This window comes from Macaca thibetana, chromosome 16, assembly GCF_024542745.1.
Source record: "Macaca thibetana thibetana isolate TM-01 chromosome 16, ASM2454274v1, whole genome shotgun sequence".
Lineage (NCBI taxonomy): Eukaryota > Metazoa > Chordata > Mammalia > Primates > Cercopithecidae > Macaca > Macaca thibetana.
In genome coordinates, this window is record NC_065593.1 from 8514969 (window position 1) to 8534407 (window position 19439).

General features: G+C 42.9%; 1 protein-coding gene across 3 annotated transcripts in view; it reads right to left on the bottom strand.

Annotated features, from left to right (window-relative positions):
• ARHGAP44 (Rho GTPase activating protein 44) overlaps positions 1-19439 on the bottom strand; it is a 202065-nt gene that overhangs the window by 131063 nt on the left and 51563 nt on the right. The gene's annotated exons all lie outside the window — the stretch shown is intronic.

Sequence of the window (19439 nt, forward strand, 5' to 3'; positions counted from 1 at the left end):
TAGAGATAAGAGTTTCACCATGTTGCCCAGCACTGGAAATGCTGGAGATAAAACTTAGGCTACTGACAACATTCCAACTTTGCTTTCCTCTGAAGGTCACAGCTTTTGAAGAAAGAGGAAATACCAAGAAATGGAACAGCCAAAATCCATGGATAGAGGGTGCTATATAACAAGTCTGGATTTTTCAGACAGTTATCTGACAAGAGACAACAGGTTATATCACAAATGCTATTGTCAGGAGCCTTGTTGACCTTATAAGGAATTCTTTAAGGTGTAAATTGAAGTGGGGAGGGAAGAATAACTATATAAAACTGAACAGCTGGATAATGTCCATATATTAATTATATGTTCCTACTTTCTATATTCTTGATGCTGTGGCATTTGGAGTCTGTGGACTCAAGAAACTGCCCCTCCCAGGATTAATTAACTCCTAGAGGTAACAAGTAACTCACTTGTGGGCATGCCTTTGATATGCCAACCAACTACTTAGAGTCCAGCCCTCCAGGAGTCTGCTTTTCTGCTAGGCAATTCTTTTTTTTTTTTTTTTTTTTTTTTTGAGACGGAGTCTCGCTCTGTGGCCCAGGCTGGAGTGCAGTGGCCAGATCTCAGCTCACTGCAAGCTCCGCCTCCCGGGTTCACGCCATTCTCCTGCCTCAGCCTCCCGAGTAGCTGGGACTACAGGCGCCCGCCACCTCGCCCGGCTAGTTTTTTGTATTTTTTTAGTAGAGATGGGGTTTCACCGTGTTCGCCAGGATGGTCTCGATCTCCTGACCTCGTGATCCGCCCGTCTCAGCCTCCCAAAGTGCTGGGATTACAGGCTTGAGCCACCGTGCCCGGCCTCTGCTAGGCAATTCTTCTGCCCTAATCTCCATGGAGCCAGGTACAACTGGGGACCACCCTTATAGCCCAGAGCCTGCTTGATAGTAAATTTTTTTTTTCATGAACCACACAGGAGATTTAAGTGTGATAGTGAACTTGTGCCACGTGTTGACTTTGTTTTGCCCACTCCTTTCGGTGTTAACTGCAATCGAGGCTCCTGCGTGCAGCTCCCTCTCTCCGTGTCTGCTCATCTGGCTTCAGTGCTTTCCCATGTGGCCCTGAATGGGCTCATGTGCTTACTGTTTCTTGGCGACTGCGAATGTAATAAAACACTCTTCCTTCCTGGCAATCGTTTTTGCATCTGTGTGTATTATACCTGCTCCAAACAAGTCCTGGGTACATTTGTAGAACAGCAAAAGATGGCAGATATGACTCAACAAGAACAACAATGAGACATCTCAGGAAGTATTAAGAGAGAACAACAGAAGAGTCAGGAAACAATCTTGGCCCCGGTGCCAATCCAAAATGCGGGCAGTAAAGCAACCACGAAATCATAAGTGATGATGACAAGATGGCTTTTTGCACTGACTGATGGAGAAATGGGTTCATGCCAGGAAAAAGGGGGGCAGATCTAGGACTTATGAAAGGCTCCTGTATTAGTTCCCTATGGCTGCCATAATGAAGTACCACACGCTAGGTGTCTTAAATAACAGAAATTATTGCCACACAGTTTTGCAGCCCAGAAGTCTATATTCAAGGTGTCAGCAGGGTTGGTTCTTCCAAAGGCTGCGAGGGAGAATCTGTCCCAGGCCTCTTGCCTAGCTTGTGGTGGCTGCAAGCATTCCTTGGCTCGTCAACGGCATTCTCCTTATGATGTCACATCATCTTCTCACAGCACATGTCTATCTCTATGTCCAAATATCCCATTTTTTAAGGATCCACAGTCATATTGGATTAAAGCTGATATGGTTTGGCTGTGTCCCCACCCAAATCTCATCTTGAATTGTAGCTCCCATAATTCCCATTTGCTGTGGGAGGGACCCCGTGGGAGAGAATTGAATCACGGGGGCAGTTTTCCCTATACTGTTCTCGTGGTCGTAAGTCTCACAAGGTCTGATGGTTTATAAGGGGTTTCCCCCTTTCACTTGGCTCTCATTCTCTCTTGCCTGCCACCATGTAAGATGTGCCTTTCACCATCCACCATGATTGTGATGCCTCCCCAGCCACATGGAACTGTGAGTCCACTAAACCTCTTTTTCTTTAAAATTATCCAGTCTCAGGTATGTCTTTATAAGCAGCATGAAAATATACTAATACAAAAGCCCACTTGAATAATGGCCTCATCTTAATTTAGTCATCTGTACAGACCCTGTTTCCAAATAAGCTCACATCCATAGATACTGGGGGGTTAGGTCCTCAACATCTTTTGGGGGAGATACAATTTGACCCACAAACCTATAACAGCTTCCTACCCTGGGAGTTCTTTTTCTTTAGTTCATCCTAATTTGCCCCCTTTTGCTACTTCCAAGGTAAAACCCAAAATGCTAAGATAAGGCTGTGGACTTAAACGTTTTTGAAAAGGGCCTGAGAAGGTTGATTTAGTCTGACCTCATGCTTAGAGACAGAAAAGAATCTTTGCACACCTGCAAGATCCAAGCCAATGTGGTCATAACTCCAGCCAGTAATCTGCAGACTTTCTTAATCATCCATCCCAGGTAACTGAGGTGATAGTCGGTAGGGGTGTGGTTGCAGGATTTTAGAGTCCACATGACTAACAGAGGGCAGGGTAGGTAAAGAAAGGGAAGGAGATAGGGTTGCTATATACACAGTTCACAAATTTGGCTGACCTGGGTGTTTTCAGAATAGCAGACTTGGTTGGAACTTTCCATTCATAGGATTTCTGTGCCCACACACTACGGACTAATACATAGCCAAAGGCTTACTACAGACTTGGCATAAGACTTAGTCCTGTTCTTCCTTCCAAGTATGAGTAAATGCTGGCATCTCAAAATATACATATGCAAGAACCTACTGGGTTCCTTGCACAAGGAGTATCAGTGGTAAGGGGATGAGCAGGATTAGTGGCAGCCAATCCTCAAGCCACTAATAGTGGCTGAGGTGGTCTAGTTTATTAGTGATCCAAGTCCCCAAAAGCAGATCTTGTCCCAAATCAGACTCTTTAGCAACACCTAGTGATACCTGCTAACTAAATCTGCAAGTCCCCTTTGGAATGGGGCAGGATATAAATAAATAAGTAACATGGGCAAACGAAGCAATAAAGTTTGTGGTGGTTAGGGTATCCTGTTATAGAAAACATGGTCACTAGTCATTTCCTATAAAAGATATCTAGCTCCAAGCTATTCTACCATATTAGAAAAACCTCTCCAGGACAGCTGCATGGGAAGGCCATCTTTTTCTTCTCCAACTTTCATGGGCTGGAAACTTAATTCCCAAATTCATTATGTTGATTGGAGATGGGGCCTTTGGGAGATAATTAGGACTAGGTAAGGTCATCAGGATGGGGCTCCCATGATAGGACTGGTGGCTTTATAAGATGAGGAAGAGAGACTTGAGCTGACATGCACACTCTTACTCTCTTGCATGTAACACCCTCTGCCATGTTATAACACAGCATGAAGGGCCTCACCAGACGCTAGTTCCATGCTCTTAAGACTTCCCAGCCACCAGAACCATGAGCTAAATCAACTTCTATTCTTTATAAATTACCCTGTTTACTCTTTATAAAATAGCCAGTCTGTGGTATTCAGTTAAAGCAACAGAAAATGAACTAAGACAGACCTCATCAGCCACTTCGGCCTAAGCAGGAAGGATTTAACCAGATCCTTGCAGATGAACAAGCACCCAGGAGAAGGGGAAGAAAGTGGATTGCCAGGGACTTGGAACAGAGGTCTGTATGATGATTAATGGCTTTGCACTAATTAGCAACATGTCATTGAGGTTTAAAGTGCTGAGGCAATTTATATATATCTAAAATGTGGCAAGAGGTGGGAAGAGAGAAATTTTGCTTGAAAAAAGTATATTCATTATACTTCTAATGACATATTATTTTCAGAATACAAACTACAGAAAATAAATCTCAAAATGTGAGAAAGGACAGGGATATATGGAAAGAGCAACAAGAATGCATTATCATGATTAGGGTCTTTATTCATTAGAAAGCACCAAAACAAACATTAAGCTTTCACTAAGCATCAGATTGTTAAAGCTCGACATTCATTTAACTTTCACAACAACCCCTGAGGTCAGGACTATTAATAACATCATATTATTGATGGGGAAATTGAGGTTTTAGCAAGCTTACAAAACTTGCCCAAGGTCACAAAGCTTGGAGAAGCAGATTAGGAACCCAGTCTGACTTCAGAAGTCACTTTCATAACCCGTATGTTCTAACAGCCTTTCACAAGTTTAGAAATGCAGGCAATCCCCAAAGTGCCTTCCAAATAAAAATTTCTATGGGGAAAGATAGTGAGGACAGGAACGTAAAAATAAACTTCCCTAATTTCACAATTGCCTAGGGCCAACTTCCGATATTTTCCTACATATAGTCATACTGCTTCTAAAAAATAGTAGAAAATTATTGCTCTCAGCCTACCTGTAGGGAAGCAGAGAAGAAGGGTATTTATCTGCCATGCTCAACAGACTTGAGATTCATCTGCCCTAAAACCTCTGGAAGCAGCCACCCGATAGACAATGTGACAACTCCCATCCCTGCAGCCAGAGTTGATTGAACAGGTGAGGAGGTACGGTTTACTAGATTCCCCTGGGATTTTAAAACAGGAGAGGACAGTTAGTGGGGCTAGACCTGTAAGGGTCAGTGGCTTCAATGCACCATCTGCAGAAAAATCTACAGGAATACAGGTATTGAGGACAGAAAGACAGAAGAACATAGGAGATGTGGCCCCTCAGCTATGGAGAAGTCTTGGCTCCCAGTGGTGGTTTATCTCCCATTGCAGGGATACTGGCTATCATTAGCTTCACTAAGCATGCCTACTGCTGAGTCCTTATAAGAAGCTTACTTTTTAGGCCAGGCGCGATGGCTCACACCTGTAATCCCGGCACTTTGGGAGGTCAAGGCAGGCGGATCACCCGAGGTCAGGAGTTCGAGACCAGCCTGACCAACATGGAGAAACCCCGTCTCTACTAAAAATATACAATTGGCCACGTGTGGTGGCACATGCCTGTAATCCCAGCTAGTCGGGAAGCTGAGGCAGGAGAATTACTTGAACCTGGGAGGTGGAGGTTGCGGTAAGCCAAGATCGTGCCATTGCAGTCCAGCCTGGGCAACAAGAGTAAAACTCCGTCTCTACCAAAAAAAAAAAAAAAAAAAAAAAAAAAAGAAGAGGAAGCTTACTTTTCTTAAAGCAGCCTGAGGGTTTTGTGTTGTTTTGCCTTTTGCAATCCAGGGCCTCACCTGGAGCTCAACCACAAGCATGACTTTTTTATCCAGATACCCTGCCCAACGCATTTCAAAGCCTTATATCCACACTATCTCTGTTATTTTTGTTTCTGTGTTACAATAGCATCTTCCATTTAGTGCCAGGGCTCTGCTAGATGCTTCATCACACAAGTGTTTCTCAAATCTTCTACATTAATGGCTCACTTAATTGGGTTTCTGTAGACAGACACTCAAATTTAGACAAATTTTAACAAGCAGTCCAAACAAGTATGAGAATTGGGAATAAACAAACTTGGATCCATTGATTATTCAATAAATAGTTTTGGGGCAACTGGATATCCATTTGAATGTGTTCCATTACTCTGACCACCCGCCCAGAAAAAAAATATGAAATGAATTAAATTAGTTGTAAAAAAATAAAATGCCGGAAAAAAATCAGGGGAGGAAAATGAAGATAATGACGAATCTTATGGTGAGAAAGGCCTTCCCAAGCAGGACTCCAAATTTAGAAATTGTAATGAAAAAAAGAAAGACTTCCTGACACAATTTTCTTACATTGCTACAGGATAAACGGCATGATAATAAATGACAAATGACAGACTAGAAGAAAATATTTGCAACTTACACAACAAAGGACTAATTTCTCTTTGCAAAGGTCCATTGTAGGGTTTATTTGCTTGTTTGTTTATTTATTTATTTTTATCTTTAGAGATGGGGGTCTCACTATGTTGCCCAGGTTGGTCTTGAACTCCTGGCCCCAGAGATCTTCCTCTGGCAGAGTTTACAGAGCTCGAGGTGAAATATGAAAGAACAATGCTGAGTAGATTTCTTTTACCCACCCAATGTTCAAGGTGGTCTTCTACTGCTGAACACCTGTCCCCTAAAGTAATCCTAAAGCCTCCCCTTCCTGTCCTTTCTATATATATCTATATACATATACAGACGTGTCTGGACATAGAGCCACGGTTTCTTTTTTCTGTTTTTTTGAGACGGAGTTTCGCTCTTGTTGCCCAGCCTGGAGTGCAATGGCACAATCTCAGCTCACTGCAACCTCCACCTCCTGGGTTCAAGCGATTCTCCTGCCTCAGCCTCCCGAGTAGCTGGGATTACAGGCGTGCGCCACCACGCCCAGCTAATTTTGTATTTTTAGTAGAGATCGGGGTTTCTCCATATTGGTCAGGCTGGTCTTGAACTCCCAGCCTAAGGTGATCCGCCTGCCTCGGCCTTCCAAAGTGCTGGGATTACAGGCATGAGCCACCACGCCCGGCCGAGATACTGTTTCTTTTTGACATAATGGGTTCATATTCTCTCCACTGTTCTGTGACCTGATGTCTTCCATAGAGCATGTCTCAGAGATGTTTTTATGCATCTACTTATAGGTCCACCTCACTTTCTTTATTAGTTGTGTCAGAAACCACTAATTGTACCATCATTCCTTTTATCTTCTCCAATGGACATTTGTTTCCAGTGTTTCACTATTTTAAATGATGTACCCATCAACATCTTATACATTAATCTTTCTGCATACCTGTCATAATATTGTCAAAGGGGAGGCGGGGGGAAACGGTTAGAAACTCTCTCTATATGATATCATTCTAACTTAGTTCAGGGCTATGGTACGCTTTGGGGAAAAAAGACTGCAGCAGATCAGGCCACTCTTAATACAAGCCAACTTTATGCCATCCCCATCCCTAAGCAGCTAACACTGCTCATTCTCCCTGCTTGCTGTGCCTGCAGACGCTGTTTGAAACTGCGGTTTTCTTCCTGCCCCTCCCGTGCCATCTCCATCTGGACCGAGGTCATCTGGGAAGGGCTCCTGCAAGCCTGCTCATCACCACCAGCAGACACAACACTTGTTTCTAAATCCAGCCTCCTACCCCCCCGCCTTTTGTTCTGCCAAGCCACAAGGCAGCCTGCCTTGGGGAGACTGAGGCATACCTGCTACAGCTGAGAAGGAATTGACAGGAAATAAGGTGAGAAATCAGGTCAGCGGGAACAGGATGAGCTGGGGCCAGAAGATATGGAAATGGGGAGCTGGGACAAGAGGCAGATCAGAAGCCAGGCAGAGGTAAATGAAGAGTCCACTAGGAAGAAGGGAAAAGGAAGGGCAGGAGACAGAATGCTCCAGCAGCTGAAGTGGAAATGAGAAATTGGCAGGAAGTGAAGGTGGCAAAGCGGTAGTGTAGAACAGGTTTGCAGCCACGCAACAAACGCCGCCCCGATAACAGAGAAAATGTGAGTTAACTCTCACGTCTTGGGGAATTTTATCTACAGTGGATTTGGGTAGTTGAGAACATCTAGCTGACATGAAGGACTGACAGGCCAGTGACAAAAACAGTTTCTGATAGGATACCTCGCTCCTGCCCCAGTGCCTCCAGCTCCCTCATTCTTTCTGTCCTCACATTTACTTTTCTGTCCTCTGTGATCGTCCAACCTTTCCTGCAAACGATCCACTTCTGCCTTCTCGATGTTCATTCATTCTATTTTTTGTTTTCTCCACTCTATTCTAGCAGTTCATGTTTTGCCCCCACCTCCTTCTATAGATCAGGGACCCTGGGACATGGGCATTTCATGACATGTTTTGGTCCTTCGGTGCTTAATATGCTATAAACGTAGATGATGCCTCAAAATACTTCCTAAGTGAAGTGCTGTGATGGTTAATATTGAGTGATATTTGCTGAGTCTTCTGGCCTCTATCCTTCTCCCGTGCTGGAGGCTTCCTGCCCTTGAACATCAGACTCCAAGTTCTTCAGCTTTTGGACTCTTGGACCTACACCAGTGGTTTGCCAGGGGTTCTCAGCCTTTGGCCACAGAGTGAAGGCCGTACTGTCAGCTTCCCTACTTTGGAGGTTTTGGGACTGGGACTGGCCTCCTTGCTCCTCAGCTTGCAGATGGCGCATTGTGGAACTTCACCTTGAGATCACGTGAGTTGATACTCCCTAATAAACTTCCTTTCATATATACATCTATCCTATTAGTCCTGTCCCTCTAGAGAACCCTATTACAAATACCGTTCCTCACACTTAGAATATCTTGCTCTTACGTTCCTCTTTAAAAAATCCACCTGACCATGCAATCTATACTCATTTATACCTCAAAACACAAAACAATTTTTTTAAAACACAGCAAACAGGCTGGGCGCGGTGGCCCACGCCTGTAATCCCAGCACTTTGGGAAGCCAAGGCGGGCGGATCACAAGGTTAGGAGATTGAGACCATCCTGGCTAACATGGTGAAACCCCGTCTCTACTAAAAATACAAAAAATTAGCTGCGCGTGGTGGCGGGCAACTGTAGTCCTAGCTACTTGGGAGGCTGAGGCAGGAGAATGGCGTGAACCCAAGAGGCAGAGCTCGCAGTGAGCCAAGATCGCACCACTGCACTCCAGCCTGGGTGACAGGGCGAGACTCTATCAAAAAAAAAAAAAAAAAAAAAAAACCACAGCAAACAAACCAAAGAGCATAAAAAATAAGAAATATATGTATGTATAAAACCTTTTATACATACGTATATGTATGTTTTCATATAAATACAAAAGATACAAGCAATAGAGGGAATTAATGAAAATTAATAGAGGTTCTTCAAAAAGACATAAAATAGACGAGCCCCTGGGAAAACTAATCAAGAAAAAACAAAGGCACAAATGACAAATACTGGAAATGAAAACGAAGAGATTTTTGGTTTAAATTTCCAGAAACATAAAAATTGCTCAAACTGACAAAAAAAAAAAAAAAAAAAAAAAAAAAAAAAAGCTTCAAAAGTGAAGATTTCGTGGTGAAATGTGTTTAATCAGCATTTAAAATCTATCCCACACAAAACCACCCTCCCTATCATTTTGCCTCATCTTAGGGGAGGGTGGTTTTGTGTGGGATAGATTTTAACCTTATTTGAACCTTATCTGATAAGGTTCACATAGCCTTGCACGCAAGCTTTGCACCCAGACAAGGAACAAATGGGTCATTTCAGCCTCATCCACTCACATGACTCCAAGAACCCTTGAGGTGGAACCCAATTCATTTCTAAACCCTTCAAACCACAGCGAAATAAAGAAAGCACAAAGAAATCAATAGGACAAGCCCGTTTTTATACCAACTGATTTTCAGCAGGGCACACTAACATTCCACCAAACGATTATATTCCCTGGCCTCCTTTCGACTCAGCTGCGGCCATCGTCTCTATTTTGGGCCGATGAGATGAACACAAAAGCGTGCACGACTTGATTTTCTGGAAAGCCTTCTTCAGTTGGGGGAGTGGAGACACAGCCTCTTCCTTCTCCTATTTAGAAAGTAAAGACGGGCCAGGCGCAGTGGCTCACGCCTGTAATCCCAGCACTTTGGGAGGCCGAGGCAGGCGGATAACCTGAGGACAGGAGTTCGAGACCAGCCATGACTAACTTGGTGAAACCCTGTCTCTACTAAAAATACAAAATTAGCTGGGCCTGGTGGCGCATGGCTGTAATCCCAGCTACATCCCAGCCAAGATCGCGCCATTGTACTCCAGCCTGGGCAACAAGAGCGAAACTCCGTCTCAAAAAAAAAATAAAAAGAAAGTAAAGATAATGGCCTGTGTGTCACGGAGCAGTGAGGGAGGAGGGTGTGATGACAGTGGGTGCCCCCACGGCAAGCACAGCTTTCCTACCTTTTAGACTTCTCTGTAAATGAAAAATAAGCCTCTGCTTTTTTTCCAAGACTTCTATTTGGTTTATAGCTCTACAGTTTGGGATGTTTCTATTATAACCAACTCAAGCTAATTCCAACGGACAGAGATCGGGCCAACTGCACGTGGGAGATGCGGGGAGAGGCCACGGCGGAGGTGCCAGCCTTTACGTGGGCAGGCCACGTGGCTGACAGGCAGGACCCGAGGAATAAACACTGCTACTTCTGATGCTGACAAAGCTGTTCCAAGTCACATTCTGTTGACTCTTGAGGAGCGCAGAACCACAAATTTAAAGCTGAAACAGACTCTACAGATCATATCATCTTACTCTCATTTTACCAATGAGGACAGCAGAAATGATTCCCAAAAGTTGACACACTGTTCGAAGTCGACGTGGGAAGTACAGTCCAGGTCTATGATGTTCTTGTAGGTCCTGGCCTGCCTGTTACATGCATGACACTCAGTGATTCCAAGAAGATTCTATCCTCAGCCAGGTCCTTGCTCATTCATTCACCAAATACTTACTGAGTATCTGCTACATACCAGGAACTGACCTAGGCCCTAGGGGCATAGCAGCGAACACAAAATATCTGTGCTTGTTAAGTTTTTGGGGCAGGAGTCTTGGCAGTCTATGCAGACCCAGGTAGATGAGGATCGATCCTGGTGTCTCCAGGCGGACATCAGGGGGAGATCAGGCTGTGAGTGCTGGTGCCAAGGGGATGGAAAAAGGAGGGTGAGACTCTTTCTGGAGCCCCTGGGCCCTCTCTCCGCTCCACCCCATGGTGATGTGGAGGCCAACAAAGAGGTGAACTTTGCCAGAGCAAGAGAGAGCCCTTGACGTCCCCCTGAGCCCTGCCCATGGACATGTGGGCTCCGGGACTACCCACTCTTGGGTAGAAGGCAGGATCCCTTATGAGCCAATGAAACTGAGTAAGGCAATTGCAATTTCTTTTAAAAAATGGTGCTCTGCTCTTTGTCCTCTTGTTGATTGTAAAGTGAGGTCCCTTCTTCACTGCATAAAGAAAGGCAGTGAAAAGCAACTGGCTATATACCATTTTGTGACTATGAAAGACTGACTTGGGCCCAGGTCCTTATCACTCAGCTGTGGGTTGAATCCTGAGCAACTTCCTTCATCAGTCTACACCTTCACATCCTTGTCTATTAAATGGAGCTGACTGGAAAATGTTCTCTGAGTTTCCTTGTCTCTAATATTCGATCATGTTCTAGGTATACTTGAGCTATCCTTTGACAAGTCTTTATACGTCAGTGACATTCAACTTCGGCAATGCTTATTATCATCTTCCAACCTGGCAGGCCAAAGTGAATCTGCTGCCCTTAAAGGGAAGCATAAGGGAAATCTGAATGCTCTTTTATGGGCTATTTTTCAGTCTTGGATGAAATGAACATGTCAACGACAAACAAACTGAATCATCCCAGAATCACAGAATCACTCACTCGAACAAACACTTCTTGGACTACCATGCCACACTCAGTCATCCAGCATTAAATGTGGCCTGAAAAAAGACAGCAAAGTTATAAATACGTAAATGCTACCTTGTTTTTTATGACACATGCCATCCTATTTTTGGATCCCAAAGGAATTAGAAATTTAGAAAGCCAATAATTTGTGGATGCTGTTAAACTTTATTATAAGAATCTGTTAAGAACTAAGTTTGGGCAATTCTTACTGATTAGCAAGAGCAGGGCCCTTTGGGGTCAGACATATCCAAGGTGAAAACACTGAAGCCTAGCAAAAAAAAAAAAAAAGGACAAAAATAGGAAGTAAAGACTAGGTTGCTGCACCAACGTCAGAAGCAGAGAGATTTGGTTCCAGGGAACAACCACAAATCAAACCAGAAACAGAAAATCAGATTCAGGTGAACAAGCCCAGCCAAGGTTACAAATACATGTAAGGAGTGTCAAGCATTAAAACTGTCAGGCACAGACTCACAGATTGGTACAGGGTTGGGCTGGAAAGGTGGGTGACGAATAGAACAGAGGAAGAGCAACAGGGATAGGTTAAATGCTGGCTTCACCCAGTGCTTTTCATAGACTCTGAAAAGCGCCTTATACAGAATATGAAAAATTCTGTGCACACACACGTGCGCGCGCACACACACACACACACCTCATTTTAAGATCTCTGACATGCAGACCCTAGAAAAAAACTCATTCTTATTATAACATAATGGATACATTTTGAATGGTCTCTGTGCCTAGAAATTGGAATGCTCTTTTGTGGGCTAGGATCTCAATGCTAGAATCTAGTCAACATTTTTTGTTGTTGTTGTTTTTGAGACGGAGTTTCGCTCTTGATGCCCAGGCTGGAGTGCAATGGCACCGTCTCAGCTCACTGCAACCTCCGCCTCCTGGGTTCAAACGATTCTCCTGCCTCAGCCTCCCGAGTAGCTGGGATTACAGGTGTGTGCCACCATGCCTGGCTAATTTTGTATTTTTTTTTAGTAGAGATGGGGTTTCTCCATTTTGGTCAGTCTGGTCTCAAACTCCTGACTTCCGGTGATCCGCCCATCTTGACCCCCCAGAGTGCTGGGATTACAGGCCTGAACCACCGTGCCTGGCGTCAACATTTCTTTTGATAAACATGTATTTAGTTCCTTCCGGGAATGTATGATACTGTCCAAAAAGAGAGTCTCTGCACTCAAGGGGCTGAGTCTAGTAAAGATGATGAAGCCAATGAGTGATTTCAGAAGTATACAAGCGCCCTGGCAGAGACCTACACAGTCACTAACAGAGAATTGGGTAAGCCATTTCCAGAAGTATTTTCTGACTTTAAAAAAAAAATTCATCGGTTTTGGCATGAATTACAGGAAAAATGTATTAGCAGGAATACTTCAAGGATACTCGTGTTTCATACCCAATCAACAAATTTAATAAAAAGTGAGAAATGAGTGGGTCGGTACTGACAATGTGGTTTGAGGCGGCACATGGTGTTATCATGCAGAATTAACAAATCGTTTTAAAGTCTGAACATCTATCTATACCCGAAAAGGCAGTAAAGGAGATCCCAGGAGAGATGGCTTTTTTCCCAGAAAAAAAAAAAAATGGCACTTCTACCCTTTGATTCAAATATATTATTAACATTTAAGAGAAAGATTCTATGCTATATTTAATCAAATAAGTTGAACATGAGTTCTCACATTTTCCATTCTAATGGAAAGTAGCAAGTAATAAGAAACAGTCTGATATCTGACTCTATTCAACATCACATTCTAAGTAACACTTGTCCAGTTGTTTGAACAACTCAACACTGTCTATATCTATAGAACAGAAACACCTCTGCTCCAATGAGATACGAGTTTTCCTGAAAAACGACACATTAGGCAAAAGCGTACACTAATAATAACCAGGCCCAAGAGAAAGACAGGGTTGGGGCAAGCCTACACAATATTGTTAGGACAGCATTAACACAAGCAATAGCAATGCTAATAAAGACATGAGCACAGTTGCAAAGCCACAGAAAACCTAATTTACTTTTTGAAAAATAGAGTTAAGCTGGGTCTCCACCTTTAAAAACAGTAACAGTAGCTTGAAGGTGTAGGGGAGGGCTGAGGCTATGAAGTTATGGAGGGAAGAACAAAATGCACAAAGATCAAAAAGAATTCTCTCCCCAAATCTCTCCCACCCCAACATAAAGCATCATAAATGACAGCGTATTCCTCCACACCTCGTAAGTTCAGCTATATTAGTTTTATTTTCATGCAGTTCCAGTTGCTTGGTAAAATAAAGCACTAACATACTGGGGAAACTGTTTGAAACAATGCAACCTCCACTCTGTAGAGACATAGTTCCTCCATTTGCCAATCATGTGTGTGGCCCAATCAGCATTGCAAAACACATTTTGTAGCAAATCAGCCTATACTGCTATCCCTAATTATTATTTTAAAGAACTTAACCTATCAAATTAGGAAAATCAATTTGTGCTACATTATGCTGAGCTAATAATGACAGGTAAAAAGGATGTAATTCAGAAGAGTCGGAAACACGGCTAACCCAAGTTTCCACTTCAACGACACTGTCTGTGCTGCATCACTTAGTGGGTTAACCTTAAATGGCCTAAAAATGCCATAATAGAAAATTCTAAGCTCCATTCCAGCACCACAAAAGTTTTCCTCTGTATAAGAGGTTATTTAAAACTATTTTGCAGCATAAGTCAACATGACTGCTGTGCGCACAAAATGAAATTCAACTGCCTAAAGGAACTAAATAAACAATAAAAGGATTCCACAGTTGAAGTGACTGTCAATAGTCTGTGGTCCTGTTTTTCATTCATTCTGTTTTTTTACTTATATACTTACCTTCATGAATGACAGCATGCGAGATGTCCTGGCATTTGAAGATGTCTCAGGTTTTCAAGATAACCAAAAACACTGTGAAATTAATTTTCATTCCTACTTCTTTGACAGATGTTTATCTAGTCTCAAAATATTATGTATTTAGTATAAAACGTTTTTCCATAGGGGACTAGTTAAATACATTACAATGTATCAGTGTAATGAAATACTACACAGTCATTTTAAAAAGCACAACACACCTACATGGGCTAATAAATGTATTTATGTACAGAAGTATAAGTATGTACAGCATGTGTCTACGTTTTTCAAAAAGGAAGAGGGTATGCACACACAAACAGATGTGTGCACAGCTGTGTGTCCATTGTATACAGCAGTATAAGTATGCACAGCATGTGTCTATGTTTTTCAAAAAGGAAGAGGGTACGCACACACAAACAGATGCGTGCACAGCTGTGTGTCCATTGTAACTGTTAATAGGTGGGGTCTGCCTATGGGACAGGGGGCCTGGGAGATCCAGGGTTGTGGAAATGCTTATACTTTAAATTTGCACTGTTAAAAAAAAAAGTTAACATGCTTATGAATTTGTTTTCCAACTTAAAGTAGTTGATAAATTATTGACAGAACTCTTTAGTAGATTTTAATTCCTAAGTAGATCACAGTCTGCATTATATTACTGAAGCCCTCGAATATACTTAAATTTATCCATTTGCCAGCTGAATTTTTTTTTTTTTCCTGGAAACCACCCTTCTCACTATATCACCTTCCTCATAATGGGGTGAAAAACAGAGTTTAAAAACAAGGTCAAAGTTCTCACTCACCTATTTTCAGATACGTTTTCCTAAATAGATTTTTCAATACCAGAACAACCCTGTCTTATGTGTATTTCCTACCACCAGTGGAACCCCAGATCTTACACAATATACAGGGATGAGCTTCATAGCTTACCCAGAATAAGTATTCCATTGAAATTTGCTGAACTGAAGGGAGAGCTTCTGTGGATTTCTTGAGTTATAGTGCATGTGTGTGTGTTGTAAATATCTAGCAAAGGCAGTTGTTAATACAGTTACAGTATAAATTAAAATGTCACAAATGCTGGGATACTCAACCAATTCCAGCCTTCCCAGGTATGGATAAAAGTCCTGCAACTCAGTGGGATAGTCAGATGAAGCATGAACCAATTTAGTTAATAAAAACCAAGAGCCTACTATGTGCAAAGATTTAGAGGTACAGAGAATAAAATGAGAAGCAAGACAGATAAGGTCCTTGTCTTTATGGGTTTAGGTTCTAAAGAAAGAGTTTTGTTTTTTTGTTTTTTTGTTTTTTGAGATGAAGTCTTGCTCTGTCACCAGGCTGGAGTACTATGGTATGATCTCAGCTCACTGCAACCTCTGCCTTCCGAGTTCAAGCAATTCTCCTGCCTCAGCCTCCCGAGTAGTTGGGACTACAGGCGTGCACCACCACTCCTGGCTATTTTTTGTATTTTTAGTAGAGATGGGGTTTCACCGTGTTAGCCAGGATGGTCTCGATCTCTTGATCTTGTGATCTGCCCGCCTCGGCCTCGCAAAGTGCTGGGATTATAAATGTGAGCCACCGCACCCAGCCGAGATGATTTTTTTTTTCAAGTAAATGAACACACAGAATGTCATAAAGTGACAAATGCTATGAAGACCAGAACACTGGGTAATAGGATAGAGTAATTCACAGAAGTGGAGGATGGGGGATAGGAGGGTGTCCAGGAGGGTTTCTTTAGCTGGCAATCTTCTATAGACCCTCCAAGATTCAGAACTGAACAGAAGCTCTCAATACTGATGACAGAGTCAGACTAGAATAAAGGGACTAAATCTGAGCCTAGCTCTCAGCAAACGTGGCCATCAATTTAGTTTTGTTTGATTCTTGGCAAATGCTATAAAAGTACACGTCAGTTCTGCTTCTGATGACAGCACAGTATCTCTTATCAGACCAACCTTCCCTCAGATAACCATAAGGCCTGGCCCAAACAAATACACATAAAACTACTTGCTGACATTGGAGAATGTACAAATGCAAGCAAAAAAAAAAAAAAAAAAATAGGAAAAGTTGAACACTTGGAAGAAGAAAATGAAAATGAGTGAGTTTTTCATTATCTAGCTTTTTGCCTAAGGAAAAAACACATTCTACACCATGAAGGGGAGCCAAAACTTGGTATGTATGTATCATCAGTGTTACTGTTCTTAAAGAACCAGGGAACAGAGTTTGAAGCTACCCTAGCTCAAAGGTGAGTGCTATGATTTGAATGTGTACCCCATAGTTAATGCATTGGAAACTTAATCCCCAGGACAACAGTGTTGAAACGTGGGGCCTAGTAAGAGGTGACTGGGTCATGAGGGCAGAATTCTCGTGAACAAATTAATGTTGTTATTGTGGTAGCAGCTTAGTTATCACAAGAGTCTGTAGCTATACTGTGAGTGCAGCCCCTGGTGCCTGTGTCCCATGTGCTTACTTCCCCTTCCGCCATGTTATGATGCAGCAAGAAGGCTCTCACTGAAGCTGGTGCCAGGCTCTCAGACTTCCCAGCCTCCAGAAACATGAGCCAAATAATCATCTGTTCTTTATAACTTACCCAGTCTCTGGTATTTTGTCATAGCAACGGAAAACAGATTAAGAGAAAAAGATGACTGAGCTCTACAGCATAGTGGCCCCCAATCTACACATGAACTTTCCAGATTTCTTGCTGGCTCCTGAACTACGCATGCACAGGGTAGCCTCCAAAGAGTCCACGTAAGGCTAAAAAACTAAACAGAAATTTCAGCTGCTACCTACTGAGGGAAGACAGAGTTTGGAGTTTGAGCTCAGTCAACACTTACTACTAAACCAAAAAGTAGTCCAGGCACAGTGGCTCATGCCTGTAATCCCAGCACTTTGGGAGGCCAAGGTAGGTGGATCACTTGAGGTCAGGAGTTTGAGACCAGCCTGGCCAACATGGCAAAACCCCGTCTCTACTAAAATACAAAAATTAGCCGGGCATGGTGGCACGTGCCTGTAATTCCAGCTACTCGGGAGGCTGAGGCAAGAGAATCACTTGAACCTAGGTGGTGGTGGTTGCAGTGAGCAGAGATCACGCTATTGCACTCCGGCCTGGATGACAGAGGAAACTCCGTCTCAAAAAAAAAAAAAAAAAAAAAAAGTAACCAATAGACTTATGGAAGAATATAATAGCATCCACAGTTTCTAGAATGGGTCATTCCCAACATTCAGGATATAAACTAAAATCACTAGACATAAGAAACAGGAAAACACAATGCAAATCAAGAGAAAAGTTAATCAATTGAGATCAACAAAAAGATGGATGAGGTGCCAAAATCAGCAGATAAGAATTTTAGGGCAGCTGTTAAAAACCATGCTTAAAGACACAAAAGGAAAAAAAAAATGCTTACAATGAATGAACAGATAGCAACTCTCAACAGAGAACAGCAGCTATGGCAGATGATGCCATAGACCTGAAGAGAACCGTGGTGAGGTCCACTGAGGTCAATTAAGGTAGCTAGGTACAGATGGTTTCCTGAGATGGGGAGGCGGGGGGAGAAACAGAAGGAGGTAGGGGGAGAAGCAGAGGGAGGCAGGGAGAAGGTTTAGCATTAGAAAGAGGTCAGGAGGCCTTAAGGTCAGTCAACTGCCAGCATAACCTCTCTTAAGCTGCTGCAATAATAGGGCAGAAGGGACATTTGGATGTTCTCTGTCACAGACACAGCATTTATTTACACAAGGCTTCCACCATAGGCAGCTGCTGACAATGTGGCTGCTAAGGTCAGAGAGGAGAGCTATATGAATGGGATTAATAGAAAATTACCCTCTCCCAGCCTCAGCATATAAGGATGGCTGCTTCAGGAAAGCCTTTTAGTTAGGAGAATATACTGACCTTCTGCACCTAGAGGTGACAGGAGTGACCAGGAGCCTGGATGGCTTGAGGGATGATGTGTGTCACTCAGAGTGTTAAATGGGCTATCTCCGCATACCACATGACTCTGTACCATCCCATGCTAAGAGTTTAACACACATTAATTCCCACTTCCTGCTACTACTCTTGGGAGAATTATTTTTCTAAATCTATTCTAAGGTTTTTCCCTGTTTTTCTGTCTTCAGGATACACAGTCAGGGTTTAGTCAACATCACATGCTAGCAGTTAAGCAAGCTGTTCTCAAAATATAGTCCCCAACCTCCAGCATTAGGACACCTGGAAATCTGTTAGGAATGCAATTTACCGGCCACACTCCAGACCTACTGAATCACAAACTCTAGGGATGGATTCTCCAGGTGGTTCTGATGCAAATGAAAGTTGGAGAACCACATTTCACATCAGCATTCTCAACCTCAGCAGGACGCTTGGATAACCTGGGAAGATTTTTTTTTTTTTTTCTTTTCTTTTCTTTTTTTTTTTGAGATGACCTGACTCTGTCACCCAGGCTGGAGTGCAGTGGCATGATCATGGCTCACCACAGCCTCAACCTCCTGGTCTCAAGCAATCCTGCCATCTTAGCCTCCTGAGTAGCTAGCATTCAGCCAATTTTTTGATATATATATTTTTTATAGACGGAGTCTCACTACACTACGTTGCTCAGGCTAGTCTTAAAACCCCTGGCCTCAAGTGATCCTCCTGTCTCAGCCCTGGAAAGACTTTTTTTTTTTTTTTTTTTTAAACCCAGTGGCCAGGTGTGTCGCAGACCAATGACATCAAATCTTTGGGAGTGGGATCCAAGCAATTCTCATGTTCAGCCAAGGCTGCGATTCATGGCTGCGTAACACCGCTGTCTGTGTTCTCCTGACCTCAGAGGTCATGCAGAATTACTTTCCTTTCCCTAAACTGGTAATGCTGTTTCGAATTTCCTCAGCTTTGGACACACTATTCCTTCTACCAGGAGGCTCTTCTTCAACATGTTTGCGTAGCTATATGCGCTTGTAAAATCTGCAAACCCTGAACAATTTTTTAAAATTCTTTTCAGAGGGCCTCCCACATCATATGAGCTTCATACCTAGAAACAAACAAAACTGCCTCAATTATCTCCATGTTAACAACGAAGAAATTGCAGCTCAGAGAGGTAAAGTAGCATGCTCAGGGTCACAAGTGGAGAAAGTGAAAATGGAGCGTGTCCCTCCAAAGACTATGTTTTGGCTTTTGGTTTTTCGTTGGTTTGCGTGTGTGTGTGTGAGAGACAGGGTCTCACTCTGTTGCCCAGGCTGGAGTGCAGTGGTACAATCTCAGC